This window comes from Lissotriton helveticus, chromosome 4_1, assembly GCF_964261635.1.
Source record: "Lissotriton helveticus chromosome 4_1, aLisHel1.1, whole genome shotgun sequence".
NCBI classification, from domain to species: domain Eukaryota; kingdom Metazoa; phylum Chordata; class Amphibia; order Caudata; family Salamandridae; genus Lissotriton; species Lissotriton helveticus.
In genome coordinates, this window is record NC_136063.1 from 1,300,377,453 (window position 1) to 1,300,392,545 (window position 15,093).

Here is a 15,093-nt window from a genome sequence, read left to right on the forward strand (position 1 = left end):
TCCCGGCAGGGAGTGGAGACGGCATTGTCATGGTAAGACCATGCCCTTTGAGGTGCAAGGAAATCTCCTCCCGCTTTCTCCATCGCAGCCAAGGTCTATTCAGCCCTTTCCTGACCCACCTAGACTATTGGGAGCCACCCTTGCTTCCCAGCCATCTGTAGTCCCGAACCCAGGCAGTCAATCCACATTCCAGCAGAGGCACATGGGATGACTGAGCAAGAAAATATCTACTTCTAAAATGGGTATTTTTAAACACAGAATGTAAAAACCACCTTTACTAAAAGATGCATCATTAGATTCTGAGTTCAGACATACTAAATTGTATTTTCCCACCTATTTCCCAGGGCCAGTTATGGTTATAAGATGTTATAAACAAACTTCAAATTCTATCCTATGGGGAACAGGTAGCCTTGCAATAGTGAAAACTAAATGGGCTGTAATTCACTATCAGGACATGCCACACACACCAGGGTCTGTCCTACCTTTTACATACACTTCACCCTGCCCACAGGGGTACTTTGGGCCTACCTTAGGGGTGCCTGACATGTAAGAAAAGGGAAGGTTAGGGGCTGGCCAGTGTGTGCTCTGGCCATGTCGACATGGCAGTTACATCTGCGTGCAGACTCTGCAATGGGAGGTCTGAGTTTCCTTTTTAGGGCTACTCACGTGGTTGGCACAATCAGTGCTGCAGGCCCACTAGTAGCATTCGATTTACAGGCCCTTGCACACTCAATACACTTTACTAGGGATTAACAAGTAAATCAAATATCTAATCATGGAAACACCAATCCATAACACAATTTACACAGAGAGCATATGCACTTTAGCACTGATTAGCAGTGGTAAAGTGCCCATAGTCCTAAAACTAACCCAAACAGGTCAGGAAACAATGGGAGAAGAAGCAAAACGTTTGGGGATAACCCTGCAAAAAGGGCCATTTCCAACAAGTGTTGCTTCCGGTAGCTGAATGAATCTCTGCCCTCGCTTCTTATTCTTTTTTGAAATGACAACGCTTTACAGCACAACCAATTTTATGGGTGGAAATATAAGTGGTTGATTAACAGTAAACCCCTACGTATTTGACATAATTGGAGGGCATTATTTAAATAGTAACTACTGAAAAAAAACACTGCCTGCTTGCAGGTAGCAGCTAGAAAACACGAATAGGCACAACAGTTTAAGGGCTTATTTCGGCCTGCAGGAACTGGGAGAGGTGCCCTTAACTTCGTTACTAATGACTGAGTCACTGGTATGTCTTTTTTGTAGGTACTGGGACAGGTAGTGATTACGAGTTAATATTCTCTGATCCATATACGCGGTGGGGTTGTCATTTTTCACTGGGTTCCCATGGCCTAGGGTGTGAATGATAGCCAAGGCTCCATTTATAATCTGAGTCCTAGTGAAGCTGAGCAGTTGATCCTTACTTTGGTGGTTGGATGCTTACATCTCAAAAATAGTATAGTAAAGGATTGGGACACACATTGCTGACATCAGAAAAATGAGCAACGGTAATTCACTTGACCTTTTACTAAAGATAGCAGTTAAAGTAATTTCCTCCAACTGGAAATAAATACACAAAGTCTCATACACAGCCTGGCTAAAATAGGTATCACACACCAGAGATGCAGAGAATATTGCTCTCCAACATTCTCTATGGAAGAGCCAACACGGGGCCTAGCTAGAAGTCCTTAGATACCAACTGCAATACCATCAACAATATTGCCATTTTTGTTATAAGAAAATAGGAGCACATTTCCTGACCTTCCTACTTTAAACTCTCATATACATGATCTTTTCGCTCACCTCTTTCTTTAGACTTTTCTGGGTATTCATTTAATGGTATATGTATATGAACGCTATCTAATAAATTGTTTCTGTGCATATCTGGAATAATGATTTATGTAGCAAACTGCGAACAGTTAACTGGACACTCAAACTTTTCTGTAAGTTCCATATTACAGTATGATATCCATCTGCCAAGGTTTACTTTTCTTCCTTTGTATTTTATTACTTGATGGCTTAGTATTTTAATCCATAAAGGTTATTTGAAATGTAATAAAAACAGTATCGCACAGTGAGCGCTCATGAAATAAATAACGCCGGACGTATAGCTAATAGAAACATTTGTATTTATAGTAGGTAAAGTTAGGGCAGATAAAATTGGACTCTCAAAAGAAAAACAAAATGCTCCGACATCGTTTGATGACCAAACATTATCCCTGCACATTTTAACTGTTTTTATATAGTGTTTTATATCGTATTTCTTCCTCTTCTAAGCAATAACATTTAACGGCACTTAATTTACTGACCTATGGAGGATGGAAGCTAAAGTGCCCTTGAGAGCCTTTGAACTCGTGATGTGAGCATATTAGTGGGTGTTAGGTGCAAGTGGTCAGTTTTTGAGCTATCTGGAGGTTCCACCACGTTTTCAATAACACTACGGGCCTGCGCTACGTAAAACATGCGGTTTGACCAGTCAATCACATGATGGGACTACGTTCTACGTTATTTCTTTTTTTTTCTTTATTTATTATTTTCATAACCAGTATACAGTCATCATTAGCAGATTACAGGGTGCATCACATCTGGCAATAGTTTTTAGTACACTGTTATAACTGTGATTACCCACATGATGGCTTATGGATTGCCAACTGTGGGTTCCATGATGAGCACTGATCTGTGAGCCCCGGGGAGGAGGGAGGTTTTGGAATCAATGGCACTGGGCTGTTGTTTTATTTCGTGATTAGCCTCTATATCTCCGCCTTTTAAGTAGAAGATAAGCGGGTACTGCCAACAGGCATTATACAGAAAATGGGTTTTAAGGATTTAACTACAAAATAGGAATCAATTAATTATAGTTTTGTGTACAAGCAGATGGTAATATGTTGCAAAACCATCAATATTTCTGTATGCAGATAAAGAGAATGAGACAAAAATGAAGGCTTTAAAAACTATTTCAGTGTTCTTTTAAGATATCAACTTTTATTTAGTTTTGAAGATTAAAGGGGCTCTCAACAACATTATGAGCAAAATCGCTACCACTTGTCAAACTAAGGGGAAAATATACAAGCCCCTATCGCCACAGAAATGTCACTTTTAGTGACGTTCCTGTGGTGATATGGATTCGCCTCATTTACACTTGACGTGGCCTAACACTGCCTTGTAAATAAGGCCCCCTTTCACACTATACTTAACGTGAAAGGGCCGGGCAATGGGTGTTGTGTTGGGCGTTCCACCGCAATACACATTGATTTTGATGCTGCCCCCTATGTACAAGGATGGCATGAATATGGGGCAGCACCAAGATTAAGACCAGGGAAAACCTTGTCATAACCTAGCAAAACAAGGAGAAATGCTTCATTTCTCCTTACCGATGGTTTATGTGCAGTAAGGTGTCCCTTCCTGCATATAAACAATCATAACAAAAATGAAGAGTGGCAACTTGTGTGTGTGCTGCACAAAGCAGCACACATAGAAGTTACAAAATGCTATTTCAGAATGTTTATATGCAGGAAGGGACACCTTCCTGCACATAAACAATCCTTCCCCTCAACACAGGCACCCTTTCACTACAGTGCAAGGGTGCCAGGCTGCTAAATTTAGTGCCAGTGCAGGGAGAAAAGCAGGGCTGTACCGTATTCTTTTAAATACGGGGGCAGCCCGGCATTTCAGACATTGCGTAGCACAGCGTTAAGTCAACTAACGCCGGGCGCCGTCCCTTCTTTTTTAAATATGCCCCTAATTTCTTTAAGGACAACGTATTATTCATGTTTTTGAAAACATGAATAATATGTATTTCCAGTTTTATGCATCTGATCTCCGTTTTCTGGTTAGTAGTTCAATTAAGTTGTACCTCTTATAGAACAAAGACGTCTTATTCCTAGTCATTATCTTGTAAAAGAATGAGTGTCAACGCCCAAAGCTGTGCTCGGAAGCCCGCAGCCTTGCTATAAAATGTCAGTACGCCCAACGGTAGTCTTTAATCCCGCTCAAACCACTTTAATGCACCACTAGACACACCCTGCCCCCTTCATCCCACCTTTGCCACTTCCTGCTTTCTCACTTTCTGACGGGTTTTCTTTACCCTTTGTTTTTCAATTTTTTGATCTTCGTTGATGAAGGTTGAGAAAAAAGAATTGGCGATCCCCAGAACTGCTCTACTTTGTCCTAAGGTTAAGGGACAGAGTGGAATGTATCTGTACTTCCTGGGCTTGTTTCCCTCGGGATTACTGTGCGCTGGTGCTTTGCATTTTGGAATATTCTGTTTAGGCCTAACTAAGGAACGATTTATCTTTTGTACCAGATTAAAGCAGGGGTTAAAAATGACTCAATACAATTGCAAATGCAATTTGATGCAAGAGAAAGTTTTGTTCAGATGTTTGCACTGGCGTTCCCTTTTGACTGGCAATTGTTATACCTTTTATAAATAGACTAAATCCGGTACTATCAGAGTACTTTAATTCACTGGCAGTGGACACCATTGACTATTTGCAAGAGCTCATCTAATCAACATAAAAAGAGATATACAGTTTCCATGTTTTACAGATAACCAGTAAACAATATAATCTTTAAGGATACAATTTTTTTTAAACCTAACCCACTTCAAACAAGGAAAACGTTGGTCAATGTGAAAAATGTAAGGCACTTTCTTATTACCAGTGACCTGGCCGGTCATACTTATACATATTTGGGTGCCTTCACTTGATCCTACTAGAACACACATGAGATGCACGAAGAGCAATGAGAATGACTACTGGCATAATACCATACATTGGCATATTGATTTAACTCAGTACCCGACATCGCCATCGCCATCCCAGAGGGCTACAAGATCACCCGGAGGGACCGCACCGCCAACCAGATGGGAGGAGGCATCGCCATCATCCACAGGGACACCATCCGCATCACGACCAACACCGACGACACCCTAACCACCGCCGAACACCTGCACTTCCAGATCCACACCGACCCGAAGACCACCCTCAGAGGCACCCTGATCTACCGACCCCCGGGACCACGCACACAATTCAGCGAGGACATCGCCGACTTCATCAGCCCGCATGCCCTCCCCTCCGCCGACTACATCCTCCTGGGGGACCTCAACTTCCACCTGGAGAACAACAGCGACCGAAACACCATCACCCTGCTCGACAACCTCGCCAACCTCGGACTCAAGCAGCTGGTGTCCACCCCCACCCACCTCGCCGGACACACACTCGACGCCGTCTTCTCATCCAGCAAAGACATCGCCTTCAGCCACGCCACAGGACTCCACTGGACGGACCACAGCTGTGTCCACTTCACCTTCAAAAGAACGACGATCCACCACCACCAGCAACAGGTTGCCCGAAGAAGCTGGAACAAGATCACAGCCGACCAGCTCACCGCTTCCCTGAGCCAGCACCCTCCTGCCGGCTCAGCGAACCCCAGCCAGGCTGCCGACAACCTCACGAAGTGGATCAGCAACTGCGCGGACGAACTCGCCCCTCTGAGGACCCCGCCCAGCAGACCCGGAAGCAAGAAGGCCCCGTGGTTCACCGACGAACTCAAGAGCTCCAAGAAGAACTGCCGAGCCCTCGAGAAAGTATGGAGAAGGGAACAACATGACCAACCTCAAGCTCGCCACCCGGAAACACCACCAACTGATCCGCGCCACCAAGAAAAATGCATACAAGGACCGGCTGGACAACAACGCACACAACTGCAAGGAACTCTTCAACATCGTGAAAGAGCTCTCCAACCCCAACGCCGGAAACAACGACATCACCCCATCGCAAGACCTCTGCAACTCCCTCGCCTCCTACTTCCACAACAAGATCGCGGACATACACAACAGCTTCAGCATCCAACCGACGCACGCCACGACCGCAGCAACGCCACCCACCACCACCCTCCGCGCCTGGACTCCGATCAGCACCGAAGACACCGTCCGCACAATGAACTCCGTCCACTCCGGATCTCTGACCGACCCCTGCCCTCACCACGTCTTCAACAAGGCCGACGCTGTCATCGCACCCCACCTGCGGGACATTATCAACACCTCCTTCGACACCGCCACCTTCCCTGAGAGCTGGAAGCACGCCGAACTCAGCGCTCTACTCAAGAAACCTACAGCGGACCCCACCGAACTCAAGAATTACCGTCCCATCTCGCTCCTCCCGTTCCCGGCCAAAGTCATCGAGAAGACCGTCAACAAACAGCTGGCCGCCTTCCTCGAGACGAATGGATCCCTCAACCCCTCACAGTCTGGCTTCCGAGCCAACCACAGCACCGAGACCGCCCTCATCGCTGCCACCGATGACATCCGAGCCCTGATGAACAACGGAGAAACAGCGGCCCTCATCCTCCTGGACCTCTCCGCGGCATTCGACACTGTCTGCCACCGCACCCTAGTGCAGCGCCTCGGCAACGTCGGAATCCAGGAGAAGGCACTGGAATGGATCACCTCCTTCCTCGACGGAAGAACACAGAGAGTCCGCCTACCACCGTACAAGTCAGAGGCCACCGAAGTCATCTGCGGCGTCCCTCAAGGATCCTCGCTGAGTCCCACCCTCTTCAACGTCTACATGAGCCCCCTCGCGGCCATCGCACGCCAACACAACCTCAACATAATCTCCTACGCCGACGACAACCAGCTGATCCTCTCCCTGACCAACGACCCCGCCGCCGCCAGAGCCAACCTGCACGAAGGGATGAAAGATGTAGCCGAGTGGATGACGACCAGCCGCCTGAAACTGAACTCAGACAAGACGGAGGTCCTCATCCTGGGCTCCTCGCCCTCCGCCTGGGACGACTCCTGGTGGCCCCCCGCCCTGGGCACCGCACCCAAACCGACGGACCACGCACGCAACCTGCGCTTCATCCTGGACTCCTCCCTCTCCATGACCAGACAAGTCAACGCCGTCTCCTCGTCATGCTTCAACATCCTGCGCATGCTACGGAAGATCTTCTGGTGGATCCCCACCGAGACCAGGAAGACTGTCACCCAGGCCCTCATCACCAGCCGACTGGACTACGGCAACGCCCTCTACGCCAGAACCACCGCCAAGCTCCAGAAGAGACTCCAGCGGATCCAGAACGCCTCAGCCAGACTCATCCTCGACATCCCACGAAACAGCCACATCTCCGGACATCTGAGAGACCTGCACTGGCTCCCCGTCAACAAAAGAATAACCTTCCGTCTCCTCACCCACGCACACAAAGCCCTACACGATCAAGGCCCGAGCTACCTCAACAACCGAATCAACTTCTACGCTCCCAAGCGCCACCTCCGATCAACCAGCCACGCCCTCGCCGCCGTCCCCCGCATCCGAAGAGCGACAACAGGAGGAAGGTCCTTCTCCTACCTGGCCGCCAAGACCTGGAACTCCCTCCCGACCGACCTGCGCCTGACCCAAGACCACCTCTCCTTCAGGAAGAAGCTCAAGACCTGGCTGTTCGAGCAGTAACGGCACCCCCCCCCCCCCTAGCGCCTTGAGACCCTACGGGTGAGTAGTGCGCTCTATAAATGTCTTTGATTGATTGATTGATTGACTCGCAGAAAAGAAGCAAAAATCATTAATTTAGTGAAAGTGAATATGCAAATGTTTATTGTGAAACTGCACGCACTCTATCTATGATCTCCCAATTTCAAAACAGAGACAGGCAAGATTATTTTCCAGAGCTCCATAACACATGTTCCCAACTCATAAAGTCCAAAAATGGATTGCCTTTTGATAAATCATTTTCAACACATTCACACCTCTACATCGAATCTTAAACCAATATTATTTATTAGCCTCAACCCCGGTTATATTTATGGTACCATATAATGATATATATTTAAAAAACGTTTTTTTTATTTGTTACTAAAATGTGACCAGCATCGTTATTTTACAATTAGATTCTATCCATCATAAAAACACTAAACAATTCAAAGCTATACTCAGTCGTAAAAAAAGATTCATAAACAAAATAATCTTTAATAGATCAGTGCGAATTCCCAGTAGCATAGCTCAACCCTAAAGAAGGGAAGAAGAAAAGAAAAGGAGGAAGAGAGAGAAAAAAACATGTACGGCAATCAGCTTATACTTCTTGTTCATTGACTAATCAGTTGAAAAGATCAAAATTGGCATGTATTTGCTAATTCCTTTCAAACATGATAATATGTCCACCCAATTTAGTGCATTCAAATTGTTGACGCGTTTTGGTGGTATCAGCCCAATCTAGAACACCTTTTTCAAGACCCGATTTGTTCATAAGGGACATTTAGAGATGGCTTGCAGTATAACACCTTTGTGATGAAACCTTTGAGGGCTTGGCTCAATTGACATAATAGGGGCAGTACAGTGGTAAAACGCAAGTTTTTTACAAGTGTAAAATCCTCTCACTTCCCAACTTAAAAAATAACATATTGTCCCTGAAGAGTTTTACCATGGTCTGAAGGAAGGTGATCATCATATTTCTGTAATGTTGCAGTACAGGGTCCCTGTCATTTAAGATCAAAGAAGACTACATCTTGGAACATATCTGTGTGCAATCCAAGGCGAGAATGTTAAGTTCTGTGAAGTCTAAGTTTCTCTAGTTTAACTTATAGTGAATTGCAGTGCATTGGCCATGCTGGGATTTCTTTCATGTGATTGGCCAAATTCTACCTTGTGAATTTCAGTGGTTTTGTTTATATAAAATTGCATGTTTTAACTGAAGTTTTCACCCAACTATAAAGCTCCTTTAACCTTTGTTTTTTCAGTGAATGTCTAAGCCTGTTTCATGCAAAGTACCATATTATTACAACTCCTAATGATAAGGTCACTTTAACCTTTGTTTTTTCATCGAATTTCTATGTTTTTATAAAGTAAAGTAAGATGTTCATCACCCACAGTGCTTGGCATGGGTTTGGGGTCCCTGTACCCACCCTCCTGTGAACACCTACCCCCCTGTTGGTCATGGCTGACTATGTGTTGTAGCAATATTAAGATTCTCGTTTTAAGTAAGGCAGACTTATTGCTGGGTCAAAGAGTCAGCAGGCCAAGGGTCAGCACATCAACATTTATGAAACTGACTTACTGATTGTCTCAAAAAGTTACCAATAAATATAATCAAATGTATAAAAGCATTATTTAAAATATAATGAAGCATGTTTATGAGTCTTTTTTACATTTTTCAGGCCGCCAAATATAGCCATAGAACAAACCACAAGTGGTTGCTGCACTCCAGCTGAAGATCATACAGCTCCAGCTTAAATTGGTTTAAACAAAATATGGCAACTCTCCTAAGGTCATCACTTCAAAGACCAAGGAGACGTACTGTGCTTTTTTATGTTGCTGGGGGGCTGCTGCGCTACTAGCAGCCCTCCAGAACATAAAAGAAAATGCTTGATGGTGCCTCTGCCCCTTCTACAGGCACAACCAATATCAAAACATATTATTAAAATGCTCTTGCACAGCATTATGGGGTGCTCCTTGCATGGGCAGTGAATAATAAATGATCAGCTACTGTCACTTATTAAGTAATCATTCTATAGTACTCTTTCATTATTTTTAGGTGCCCCTGGTGCCCGTGGCACCACCAACATTACCAGTTGTTTGCGAGCTGTGTTCGGAGTTCCAAGGTCACTGTGGCCCCTGCCTCTTACCTAGCCAGCACCCATAGAGGGTGCCAGCAGGTGCTAGCATTTATTTTTAAGTGGGTTCTCCAGTGCCCATCCAGGGCATCCACAATATATGCAAATGTTGGGGGCCATGGGGATGCTCCATGGTCCCCATAGCAACAGCCACCTCCCCAGCAAGCACCTACTGTGGTACTGGGGGTAGAGAGTATGTTTTTTATAAAGTGAGTGCCCCCTGGCCCACCTGGGGCACTCACAACAAATACTAGATTTGGGTACAATGGGGGCCTTGTGTTTCCTCCATTTGGTTCCCAAATTTGGCACATGTTGTCCACTGTGGTGCTGGTGGGATGTGTTTTTTTTTTTAAGTGGGCTCCGCCTTGTCCACTCTTGGCACTCACAGCACAGATAGTTGTTAGGGGGTGCAGGGAGAGCACCAAGGCCGCAGGGCCCCAGCCAGCACCCATTGTGCTGCTGGGGGGAGCTGGCTTCTTTGCTTTGTTCCCGTCTGGGCTTTCTAAGATCACACTTGGGTGGGAGTGAAGTTACGTTCCCTTCCTTGGAGATGTGGGCAGGGAAAAAAGAATATATTCCCTGCCTGCACTGTCCTGGGCAGGAAACACCAGTATCCCAGGGTATAGGTTCCCTAGGACACTGCACTGGTATTGGGCCCCTGGGAATGAAGTCTACAAGCCTAATCTAGAGCCAGGAGCGAGGCCCGATGCCCCACTCCCCCCGTGGGCCCATATTTAAATAGGACAGGAGCTTTTTTTTTACCAGAGCCTTGCATCCTCAGATCGTACACAGTTCAATGATGCTGATAAAGTAAATATCTTACCTTTTGGCCCAGGGTGGTCCCAATGCAACATCTTCAGTCAGACTAGGGTGGCAAAGTATCCCCGATATGTTGTTTTTATATTTGCCACCACATCTTAGTTGATGTGGTGGCAGCCAAATAAGTCAAGTCTTTTGATCTGTTGGATTTGCCGATCCTCCACGGCATGATATATACAGACATTTTTAACGCAAGATTCTCAAAAATTCCGAACTGTTTTTACAGCAAATCACAAAAGGCATGATTTCTGGACCAAGATCTAGCTTTCTGCCAAATTTGGTGTAATACCGTTCAGCATTTTTCTGTTTTTCCTATGGAAAAATGTGTAGAGAAGCTATGTTTTGGACCCACCCTTTCTCTTGGACCCCATTTGACAGATCACCCGAACCTTTCCGGGAAACACCTGGGGTAGATAATATTTTGTGGGAAAGTATTGTGACGATTCGGCACCCAAGTTCACAAAACAGCCCCAAAGTTATAAGCAAAACAAAAAATGCTATGGCGGTGACAGCCACTGGTATGTATATTTATAAATGAAAAACAGACTAAATCACTATGAAAAAAACGAGAAGTCAAAACGCGTTGGTGTTTCTGACCCAAGATTCATTTTGCAAATACATGACATTTACCTAATATAACTTCTGGGGGTGCAGTGTTATCTTTAACTGGCATTCAATTTACAAGAGTTGTGGTTTAACCCTAATGCTAGCACCAGCAGCTAGAGCGTGCCTCCTTTGAGACCAATAGCTTTGGAATATATATATATATATATATATTTCCGCTCAGTCATACACGGATCCCTCCTCCCGTTTGGTTGGCGCTCATAGCGGAACAGCACTTCCGGGGCAACCTGGAAGTAATTTTCGTCCGAGAAGGAATTGAACGCCTAACCCCCATGAACCTGAAAATGTCCTGGAGACAACCAGAACCTTCCCGAGTCAGCTGACGAGGAAGAAAATCTGAAAGATACAAGGTACCAGGTAGGAATACGCGGGTATCCTGGGTTGGAGGAGTGTGCCCTGATCTCCGGCAAGGCTATGTTTGATAAAGCCAGCGGTCGGGGATTGGACAACAGTGTGCATAATTCCCGAAAATGTCATCCGACATGTTGTGAGAGAGGGAGGTGGCGGCTACGGAGATGTTCTCCGATACCCCTCAGGCGACATAGAGCGTAAGGGACAAAGAACCAACGCGCGATGCTTACACCAGCTCAATACAATACAAAATGAAAACATTGGAGAAAAAAATGAAATTAGAACAGAGCAAAGGGTGGGAGTCGCGCTCGCTTCAACGATATATTGAGGTGGGGCGCATTCCACATGGATTGAGGATATAAACGGCCCCCACATATGAAGAACCGAATCCCGACTTGATGCGGGAATGGGCTGACTGCAATTTGGACACATCGCGAAAATTAACTCTCATATTGATTAAATACGCTGATATCGATAGGGCGCGTCTACTAACTGAGATTGACACAATCAATGAGGAGCTAGAGTCAATGGGATCAGCTGAGGAAATAGGCAAACTTCGCAAAGACATGTTGGTTCACGTCAAAAAAGAAGAGGAAAAAATAAAAGAACGTAAAACCCAAAAATTTCAAAGAGAGAAAAATACGATGCCATGCGTAAGTCTCACTATAAGAAAGGAACATCCACTACCACAAATATAATTAGTAATCAAAGAAGAAATGTTGGTAATAGTGAGACATCATCAGTGGGTCAATGCTCCTCAACGAGCAGTGAATCTGAAACGGAAATGCACGATTTCAGTGGGTGAGCCACTAAAAATAAACCATCCCCAGGCGAGGAAATGAATTTTTTATGTGAAGAGAGGCTGGCAACTCTCAGACCCAGAGGTCCACGGAACACAACCGCAAATGGACAAACTACAAACAGGGTCAGAGGCGCAAAGCAAACAGAAAACACCGGTAGCATCTACAAAAACAAAACGATGGACTATTGGAGGAAAAGGTAAATCAAACAGTTGTGAACTTATCTTTGGTCACTCTAACTGCAGCAGAAACTAAAACTTTGAGCCTAGGTTTATCATATTGCCCTACCCATAACTTTGATTATGCTAATGTCAGGATGGACATTTACAAAGGGATACGTAAACTAAAATGTAAAAAATTTCACACGTTGAGTAAAGCACAAAACAGTGAAGGTAATTCTATACACGAGACAACGTCATCTAGTCAGTTATCTGAAACCATAACTGACTCAAATCTCATCAATGGATTAGAGGAACTATGGAAAGAGACAGCTAGCCTAGGCAAGACGGAAATGCAATCATCCACTGCAGTTACATCTGAAGGGGACATCAAGAATGTTGGGTTGACTAACTTTAAACCTAAATCCACTTTCACACCCATTGCTGTACATGATTCAATAGACACATTCCATGATGTTATGACTATTAAAATAAAAAATTGAACAAAAAGATAAACATGACAAAAACAAATTACCGTATTCAAGTCTCCAAATTTCACCAACTCATGACTAAACTGAAAACCAATAAAGAAGTTGTCATATGCAACAGCGACAAAGGTGGCAATATCGTTTTATGGTCGCAGCAGGACTACAAGGCAGAGGGGTTCAGCCAGCTAAATGACAGAAGTTGCTATATACGCACCAACGTAACCAGCTTGAAAGCAACATATCAGACCTATTATAACAAACTGTCTACATGGCGCCAGAAGAATCTCATTAGCGACGAGGAATATAAATACTTGAGAAAGGATAATCCCACCATTCCATCAATACATTTCATTCCAAAAATCCATAAAGACGCTAAGAAACCTCCAGGTCGCCCAATCATCACTGCTCGTGATAGCCTACTTGAGAATACCTCTGTGTATGTGGATTTTTTCTTACAGGGATTTGTAAAAGCGCTTCCGTCATATGTGCGGGATACCAGTGACTTCATCAATAAAATCAAAGACATTCCATGGGGTCAAGATTTGTTACTTATCGCACTTGACGTATCAGCGCTAAACACGTGAATCCTACACGATGATGGCATAAAGGCCATACAATTGTACTCGGCCCAAAGATCTACAGTACATCGGCCACACAGTGAAATGTTGATTGCTATGATTAATTTTTGCCTGCGCAACAATATGTTCATGTTTAATAACTTGCTGTTCCAACAGATCCAAGGAGTTGCAATGGGGGCCAGCTTCTCCCCCAGTTACGCCTGCCTTCACATGGGCAGGTGGGAGAAGATGGTCCTCAGGGTGCAATATGCTGAAATTATGGAGACCAAGATTAAAGTCTGGCTCTGTTTTATAGATGATTTGTTCATAATTTGGCAACGAACAAAAGATGAGGCTGAACAATTTGTCACTAAAATCAATCAAAACTCCTTGAACCTTAGTTTTACAGCTACCATCAGTGAGACCATGGTTAATTTCTTGGATACCCAGGTTTTCGTTCAGAACAATAAATTAGAAACCAGGCTCTCCCGCAAAGAAACGGCAGGCAACTCCATTTTACACGTTACGAGTGCCCACCCACGCCACCTGGTCAATAGCATTCCCTATGGTGAAATGCTCAGGTTGAAGCGTATTTGCAGTACTGATAGTGAACTCACAGCAGCCCAAGAACAGAGTAGGCAGCGATTTCTGAATAGAGGTTATTCATCAAAAACTTTGGAACAAGCTATCACCAAGACCAGATTGCTTGATCGTGACCAATTACTTGGTGCCAAAAGACATGTAGAAACCACTCCAAGTGTCAATTTAGGTCGGGAAACAGCTAATATACCAGAGTTCCGCCTGATAAAGGGTTATAGTAGTCAGCACAAAGAAATCAATAAAATAGTACAGACTAGCTGGCCGCTTGTGCTCAATGACCCGGTAATTGGACCCCTGCTACCGCAGAGGGTGTCCATTACCCATAGTTGTACACCATCCATAAGGGATTGTTTGGTCACTATAAACCCTGAAATTATTGAAAATACCTCTTGGCTGCAGACACACAAAGGGTTCATACGCTGCAAAACATGTATATCATGTACAGACGGAGTCAATACTACATCCTACAAAACTCCTTTCAGTCAAAGGCCTTACAAAATAACCAAATTACTAAACTTTAAGACTGAGTACACCATTTATGTTCTTTCATGTCCATGTGGCCTTCACTACATTGGTAGCACTAAACTTCAGGCCCACAAAAGAGTCCTTCAACATCTCCGTGCTATAACGAATGCAGATAACACTTACCCAGTAGCAAGGCACTTTAAGGAATTTCATCAATCCAACAATAAGAGCCTCAGCTACTTTCTGATCGATGCTATTCCACCTCGCAGAAGGGGCGGAGACCGTGAGGGTAAACTCAGAAAGCTAGAGACAAGGTACATCTTACAACTAGATAACAAACATCCAAATGGACCGAACATTACGGAAGATCTATATACATGTCTTTAACCATCAGTACTAGAACCCTTTTGTCCACCTTTTCAACTTTTCAACTCCCTTTAACCCTTATATATCAGTCACACTAATTCCTTTGCCAGTGATCTTATTCCAATACAATTGCGAAATATTATGGCATGTGATTTAATTTAGCTATTTCAACATACATAGATCGGGCATTGGTAAGCAATTTTAGGATTATTTTACAGATCATATATATATATATATTTATTACTATTTTAATATTTATATATT

At 44.4% G+C, this 15,093-nt stretch overlaps 1 protein-coding gene across 1 annotated transcript in view; it reads right to left on the reverse strand.

The window, feature by feature from the left end:
• Nucleotides 1-15,093, reverse strand: part of GALR1 (galanin receptor 1) — an 890,007-nt gene that overhangs the window by 840,894 nt on the left and 34,020 nt on the right. The gene's annotated exons all lie outside the window — the stretch shown is intronic.